We start from the raw sequence: 9,228 nt of genomic DNA on the forward strand, positions 1-9,228 counted from the left end.
TATGTTCTAATACGTTTGTCAAATGAATCTAAAATTTAAACTATAACATTATAATTCATAGCTTGCTAAATTTATAACATATTTAATCATAAATTCAAACTACAACTTACTATTGTAGGCTCCTCCTCAGGAGAGAGTGCTTGCATAATCAAATCTACATAACTCTCCCATCAGACCTCATGTGCACTAGGAGTCTCCTATGAGATAAAAAATAGTAGTTGTTAATATCATGGAAATCAGTTTGGAATTTATTTATGAAGATAAGGATAATAAAAAATAAATGATACTTATACATACAATGGGGCTCTCGATGCGAATGAAAATCCTTGATGGTCTACGACGCGAAATCTATACATGCTCATCACTAGTAGCCACACCCTATATACAATAAAGAATGTAATTAAATGGGATTACCACAAACATGTTACAAGAATGCATCAATATTTAATCAAATAGAAAGCACCTAATTACCTTTCCTTTGTCAATGCGCGCTGGCTCACCCTCCACACTTTGTCCCCTCGGGACAGCTGCTACCTACAAGATAAAAGAATGTTTAGCAACCATATATGCTACAATATCAAATAGAGAAAAAAATGTGAACACAACATAATGTACCGTAGATGTCTCAAGGCCAAATGAAATGGCCGAGAGCGTGGCATCATCAATCTATCTGAGCTCCTCCTCGGTCATCAACTGAACATGAATGAAGATCACATACATATAAAATTTAATATGGCTTAAATATTAAAATTAATCTATTATAAAAATTAATTTTAAATTGCACATGTCATAAGAAAAAAATGTATACACATATTGACACTGAAGGAGTCCATGCCTCTATATTCCCCTCCTCTCTCGCATCGGGGTGTGTAGCCTCTGCATGTGTGTCTAGTGTATCCTCATCTAATACAAAATGATACTCAGGAAGATCACCTATGGGACCCAGGAAAATATTATTGCATGTAATGCAAGTGTGAGGCACACAAATGTGTAATGAGCTAGCCAATGATGAACTGGCACCAGCATCATCAACATGAGGAGGCAAGACTGACCTAGACTGAGATATCATGAGCTACTCAGCCTATGAATGGCTCTAATGGTCTGAGAGCTAGCCTCTATCATAATATCTGGATGGTGCACTTGAGGAGGAGGTGAGATATCAGTGGGGGGGACAAAAGTGCCAACTTTCTTCCGCTAAGAAGAGGGTCTATCCTGAGGAGCTCCTAGTCCTAAGCCCATGTTGGGCTTCATGCTCCAATATTTCACTTTAAGTTTCAACATAAATTGTGCATATAATTTTCTAAGGAAATAAAATGGTATGTCTAAATTTCCATGTGGAGGGATATCAAAGACCATGCACCAACGATCCCAAAAGTTTGCACGTATGGCATTATTTGTACACCATTTAATGGATAGTTTGGATTTTCTTAGGTCGACTCCTAAACCCATTTTCGAGTTCGTAAAAAGGCTAGCCAAATATTCTTTGGTTATGTTGAGGGCTGCAACCTCATCATAGTCGTAACCATCATCAAACATCGTGTGCATTTCATCGCGCCAACGAAGAGCGGTATTTTGTTGGTTCGTAAGGGTTTCAATGTTATCCACTATGGTGTTTAATGTGGATAACATTGGAGCTAATGCGGGTACATTATTATATGTCCTATGCAACCTCTTAACTCGGTAAGGTTTTCATTTATCAAATCCTCATTTCGAGGATGGTTTTGAAGGGGTAGATGATCATTTGGTGGACAGTTTTGTGGGGGTACTAGATCATTTGGTGGAAGGTTACGAGGAATATTATTTCCTACCTCGGTGTCATCATTCTAATCAGCCATTCCTATTGAATTGCAAAACGTAATATATATTTTAAAAAACCTTAATTTTAACCATTTTTTTCAAAAAAACCTAGATTCAACTAAAATAAACAAAATTATGCAAAAATCTATTGAATTTAGATTTAAAATGAGTGAAAAAAAAAAAAAACCTACTTGGATATTCGATATCTGGTCGCCCTTACAAAATGTCCCCTCGAAATACAAAAAAACAACGCCCACAAGTCTATTTTTTATTTATTTAATGTCTGCAGCAGATATCGGATATCCGATTCAATATCGAATATCCAATATTATATTGAATATCTGATATGCAGCAACATATTATATATATTATATATAACATATTAAATTATATTATATTTTATATTATATTATATTTTATATTATATTATATTATTATATATTATATTATAACATATTACTTTATTATTATTATATTTTATATCATATTATATTTCATATTTTTATATATTATATTACAAAAATGTATATTATAATGTATTATATTATATTATATTATTATAATTTATAATATATTATACTACATTACTATATATTATAATATTAAATATTATATTATATTATTATAACATAATACATTATAATAATATAATAATAATGATATTATATAATATTATACTATAATAAATATATAATAATAATATTATTATATTATTATTATAATATTATATTATAACAATATTATATTATAATGTATTATATTATACTATTATAATATGATATTTTTATATTATTATGATATTATAATAATAATAATAATAATATATTTGTCTATTATGTCGGCTATCGAATATCCAATATGCATTCGAATATTCGATATTAAATCGAATATCCTATAAGGTTCAGCCTTACCTTTCAGGTTTGGTACCTGGATAGGAGGAAAAAAGTCAGAGCGGATTTTGAAGCACTTTTAGATGTCTTCAAACTCTATTTTTTTCATATCGCCACTTTTTGTCATACCATGATCTTGCACATACCCAGAACTCATTGCATTCATTAATTTTGAATTCTCCTCCTCTATCTAACCTTAGGCATTTTAAATTCTTTCCTTTTTCTTTTTCATCTCTAGCCATATATCATTTGAATTTTTGAAAAGCTTCAGATTTGTCTTTGAAGTACATTACTGTCATCATTCTAGAATAAGCATCCTCAAACAAAATGAAATATTTGTCTTCATTGTAGCTTTCTCTGCCTATTGGGCCACAAAGATCTATATGAACTAGTTCTAAGACTTCTTCAGTATTGTAATTCTTTCTTTTGAAGCTATTTTTTCCCATCTTTCCAATTTGACATTGTTTGCATACGACCATTTTAGGTTCTTTCATATTTGGAATATCTCTTACTCCTCTATTCTTACTTATAGTAACCACGTTATCAAAGTTTATATGATATTTTCTTTTATGCCATAGGTAACTTTCCTCTACTTGTGCCAAGAAGCATGAAATTTCAGTAAGATCTAGATAGAATAGATTACCTTTTTTCTAATTTCTAGTTCCAACCAGATTTTCTTTACCATCCAGTGGCCTAGCCTTCCCATTCATGAATTCTACCTTGTACCCAATGTTGTTCAGCTATGCCACACTTAAAAGATTGTCTCTTAGTCCTTAAACCTAGTAAGAATTATCACATTTGAGTTCAAATGTTAATGCAATGCATCCTTTTCTCTTCACATAACATCGTTCACTTTTTCTAGATTTAATACTTCCACCATCATAGTGCTCCAAGTGTTCATACTTAGTTTTTTTGCCAGTCATCCAATGAGAGTAGCCATTATCTATTATCCATGTGTTGTTTTTGCTAACATGATAAATAAGTGTCATCTTGTCATTATCCTCATCATTTGATTCATCTTTAACATAATTATATACCATTTCATCTTCATCATTACTGACAGAGTCTTTACCAATATAACAAGATTTTGTACCTTTGTCTTTGTAGTCTTTGTAGCTCTTGAAATATGTCTTTCCTTTGAACTTGTTGAATTTTCTATCATCTTTTTTTTCCTTGTTTTGACACCTTGTAGCAATCTGACTGACTTCTTCACAAGAGAAATAAATCAATGGAATTGTGCCTTTATATTTAACTTTTCCTTTTGGTAAATTTCTTACAAGTAGGGCTTCAATAGCTTCAAGGTCATCATCTAATTATTCTTCTTTTTCATTATCAATTTGTTTTACTTTCGAGTCTCCTCCCCTTTTATCAAGACTTATATTTTCTTTGAATGTTGATTCTATGTTGTGAGATCCAGGAAGATAGTTATTAAATTTATCTAACTCAAAAGTTGTTAATCTTCCCACTAGTGCATCCAAAGTTATATCATTTTTGGGGATCACATCTCATCTCTTGAATAGCTGAAACTCTAATTACATAAATAAGAAAAAGAGTTATTAATACCTTGCTGACTAATATTACATCATCTATTGTTCCTTCTATAGCTCTGATTGCAGACATGCTTGCTTTGATTTTTTCATTGTATTTTACAATGTTTGCATCTTCTCTCATTTTCATATGATCAAAGTGGACTCTCAAAATTTCTTCTTTGGCTCTTTTCACATTGTCATATCCTCCATAGATCATTTCTAGTTTTTTCCACATATGAAAGGTAGTAGGACAATCATTGACTTCATCAAATTCATAATAGTTGAGAGAGGTAGTAATGTTGATCATCACTATGTTGTGATTCTTTTTTTCCACCATCTGATCCATAGTCAAAGGATTAGGAGGTGCCACATACTAGTTCTCCAAGAAGTGTAGGCATGTATCTCCAATGCTTCCCAAATGTAGCTTTATGACTTCCTACCATGCTTTAAATTTTTCTCTGTTTAGCTTAGGAATCTCTCTTTTGCAAGACATATTTGATCTTTAGCTTAGGCCTTTGAAACCTTTTCTACAAGCACCAATAGGTCTCATACCAATTTTTGGAAATATAAGAGGAGTAACTAAGAGGGGAGGGATGAATCAGTTACCACTAAAACAATTCCAAATCCCTTATATGTCAACACAAACTTCTTATGAAATCAAATCCTTCTGTAGCTTGGTTAGAACTAGATATTCATTGTACCTCGATTAACAAAGAAATATTGTAATATTAATGTGTATAAACCTTTAGTAACTTAGTTTTAGAAAGATAAAGTAGTAAGAAAATAACATGAACACAAGAGACACTAATATTTAACATGGAAACCCAACTTGGGAAAACCACTGATGTAACTAGTTACAACTTTTCACTCTTCTAAAGTGATCCCTATTTAGAGCCAACCCTTTTAAAGGATTTGAATCAACATGTTAGGTGTAGCCTTCTTAGAGGTCTTTAGACACTTCAATCTAGAAATTCGACCTTGTTAGAGGATTGACAAAATGATTGTTATGTCAACTTTGTTAAGAGATTTCTTCACTGCTACGATTGTTAGAGACTACTAATAATTGACCTTGTTGAGAAAGCAACTAATTTGGAGATTTGGATCACTATTTTAATTTATCCTCTTTATCCTCCATGATCATGATATTCTTTGTAGTTCCTTGGATGTTCTTCTCTTAATCAGATATCCTTCTTTATTCACATCTTATCTCCTTCCACAACTTCCATATTTTGATCCAAAACTTGACCTTTCAGATATATGAAACCTAGTGTCAATTTTTCTTGAATACCCTTTTAGACTAACAATTGACATCAACTAAGTTAGATCAAATAATAATAAAAAGAATTTTAGTGTCACTCAGCAGACACTCAAAGTAGGTAATTTAGTTAACATTGATTTACTTTGGTAGTTGATTTGACTCAGTTTACACTAAACTCCTATGGTAACTTACCTAACTCAGTTTATACAAAAATCCTTCATTTATTGACCTAACTCGGTTTACACTGGATCAAAAAATTGGGTTTCTTCTAAACTTTTTCTCAAATGATACTAGAGACTTTTGATCTTAGTTACTACTAGTAGTGCACTACTAGAATGTAACATTTGTGTAACATCAATGATAATATACAATTGAATAATTGTTTTCAACAATATGTTCTTTCTTCCATCATGCAAAGCTTGTTTATCATGTTATAAAGGTCCACACAATAGGATATAACATACATCAATAGGAAAAATATCACAAAAACTTCATCATGATAAGATTCAATCCTAAAAAAAAAAAAAATCACTTACTATAACTTTATGATCCTCCCAAATCTATTATATTTAATAGGGCTAAGGGTGCTTGAATCTCTAAAACTTCAACTTGTTTACCAAATCCTCTAAGGGATATATTATCTAAACTACCACTATCAATTATAACTTTGCAAGACATACCTTAAAAATTATATCTTGTTAAAGAAAAAACTTTTCCTCTACAATGTTTCTTATTCCATCTCATTTTGATATAATGATCTCTATGTCATTAGAGCTTCTCCATCTTCAAGTTGGTTTAGGGAATAACATGATTGGAGAATTTCCTAATTAACATTTTTCTAAAAGGTTTAGAAATATTGGTAGGCTTAAGTTTGGAGGAAATTTTATGGTTAAGCACAATTGAGATATAATGATACTAGGATGGGTGACCTTAGGCCCCATTTGTCACCTCTGTGAACATCACCTAGATGCGATGAGTGCAAAGTGTACCATTTATTATACTACATAGTTAAACTTTAATAACATTAAATCACATTTGAATACAAAATTTTAAAAAATAATTTATTAACTTTCTAATTATATATTTTTAATATAGAAGAACCAATTAATAAATGAGCTTCTAAATATTTTGTATCAAAGTGAATGAGATCTTTTCTTTTAATCAAATAAATTAACATTAAAAACAAGTTATGTATGTATGTATATACACACATATTTATACATGTATATAATATTGAATATATATATACATATGTATATATATATATATATATATCCTATTAAACCTCAAATACATAAATGCTTCTAAATACATTATATTATATATTTTTCCAAGCCCATCCATTGTAGTCATCATGACTTTTCATTATAAATTACATTAGCTTGTATATACCTATATATACTAGCTTATATATACCTCTATATATATTACACTGAGAGTAATCGTTCTCGAGGTGCCTATTTTCATTTAATCCCAAGGTTATTTTAATCATAGTTGGGATTTACGAAAATGAAAATAGGCACCTCGAGAATGATTACTCTCAGCGTAATATATATAGAGGTATATATAAGCTAGTGGCAATCGTGGCGCAATAGGAAAATTATTTTTAAATTTTTTTCTATTTTTTTAAGGTAAGTGTTGAATTATTTATTTCTTTTTAAATAAAATTTTATAAACTTACTATAAAAATTTAATAGTGTAAACTTACTATAAAATTATTCTTGAATATTTTATTTTTTAATTCTATATATGGTGTTTCTTTGCATCACTTTAATTCAGTTTTATTTTAAGCATATTGTTACGTAAAATGTTATATTGAAGAGTAGAGTTATAGTTAGGGTTAGGGTTAGTGTTAGGGTTGGAGCTATTGTTAGGGTTTGAGTTATGGATAGGGTTAGAGTTATAGTCAGGAATAGAGTTACAATTAGAGTCAGGATTAGTATTAGGGTTAGGGCTAGGGTTATTTTTAGGATTATGAATCTTGTTAGGGTTATAGTTAAGGTTAGGTTTAGAATTAGAGTTAGAGTTAATGTTAGGATTAGGGTTAGAATTAGGGTTACAAATATAGTTAGGGTTAGAATTAGAGTTAGGGTTAACGAAAGGGCGAGGTTAAGAATAAGGGTTTAGGTTAAACATATAGTTAGGGTTAGGATTAGAATTAGAGTTGGGGTTTGAGTTAGAGGTAGAGTTAGAATTGGAGCTCAAATAAGGGTTAGGTTTAGAATTAGCATTAGAATTAGGGTTAGGGTTAGAATTAGCATTAGATTTAGGATTATAAAGGGTTAAGGTTAGGGTTAAGGGGAGAATTAAAGTTAGAGATAGAGTTAGAGTTAGAGTTAGGGTTTGTGTTATTATTGCTGTTAAGATAATTTTTGGGTTACTAATCATATTATAGCTAATAAAATTATAATTAATAAATATTATTACTCTAAATTATAATTATAATTTATAGTTAGGGTTATGATTAGGGTTAATTGTAATCACACACTCTCTCACATATCCCATTCTATAATTACCCCTCCCCTCCCCAATAATGTATACCCTCCCCACTCCCCCTACATTATTCTCTTTGTCCATCTCTTTCTCTACATATATACATCTCTCCCTCCATAATTATTTTCATTGTCTATCACTATATGTCATACTCTTCCTCTCCCCATCATTGTCTAGTACATCTCTTTTGGGCCTTATATATTCTTTTTCTTATTTAGCTCATCTCTCCTTACTCCCCTTCTATATATCTACATCATCTGCTCCCTCTAATCATCTCTCTCTCTCTCTATCTCTCTCTCTCTCTCTCTCTCTCTCTCTCTCTCTCTCTCCGCCCTGCTCTTTCTCCCTCCTTATTTTTCACTACATCTATCTATGTCTACCTCATGTCTCTCACTCTCTCCACCTTGTTCTCACTCTTTCTCTCTACCACATCACCTCATGTGATCTATCTCTCTCTCTCTCTCTCTCTCTCTCTCTCTCTCTCTCTCTCTCTCTCTCTCTCACACACACACACACACACACACACACACACACACACAAACACACACACACACCATCTTCATGTTTATATATCTCTAAAATGCTCTATGTATGTCTACCTCATGTCTCTCACCCTCTTCCCCTTCTCTCTCTCTCTCTCTCTCTCTCTCTCTCTCTCTCTCTCTCTCTCTCTCTCTCTCTCTCTCTCTCAGCCTCTCTCTCTCCACCATCTCCATCTCCATCTATTTTGGACCCTTCTTATGCTTTTTCTCTTCATGGCTCATCTCTCTCCCTCTCCCCTTTTCCTTCTACCCCCTCTAAGATTATCCTCTCTCTCTCTCTCTCTCTCTCTCTCTCTCTCTCTCTCTCTCTCTCTCTCTCTCCCTCACACACACACACACACATTGCGTCATGTTATTTATCTCACTCTTTCTCTATATCACATCACCTCATGTTAACTCTCTCTCTCTCTCTCTCTCTCTCTCTCTCTCTCTCTCTCTCTCTCTCTCTCTCTCACACACACACACACACACACACACGCGCGCGCGCGCGCGCGCGTGCGCACACACCTCATGTTATTTGTCTCTCTTTAAATTTGACTTCATTTCTAAAGTTTGTCCCAATTTATAATTTTTGTTTGTATTTCTATAATATAAAATCAAGTACATTTAATAGAACTTAATTATCATTAATAGTTTTTTATACAATTAATAAATTTAGGTAAAATTTTATAATTTTTATATTTGATTTAAGTAACAATTTTATTATCTTTTCTTTCTTT

At 31.7% G+C, this 9,228-nt stretch overlaps 1 pseudogene; it reads right to left on the reverse strand.

Annotated features, from left to right (window-relative positions):
* Positions 1-348: 348 nt before the first annotated feature.
* The window catches only part of LOC149549608 (L-type lectin-domain containing receptor kinase IV.3-like), a 39,287-nt pseudogene continuing 30,407 nt past the window's right edge, over positions 349-9,228 (reverse strand).

This window comes from Cupressus sempervirens, chromosome 7 (genome assembly GCF_028749045.1).
Source record: "Cupressus sempervirens isolate cs-2001-9-10 chromosome 7, ASM2874904v1, whole genome shotgun sequence".
Taxonomy (NCBI): Eukaryota; Viridiplantae; Streptophyta; class Pinopsida; order Cupressales; family Cupressaceae; genus Cupressus; species Cupressus sempervirens.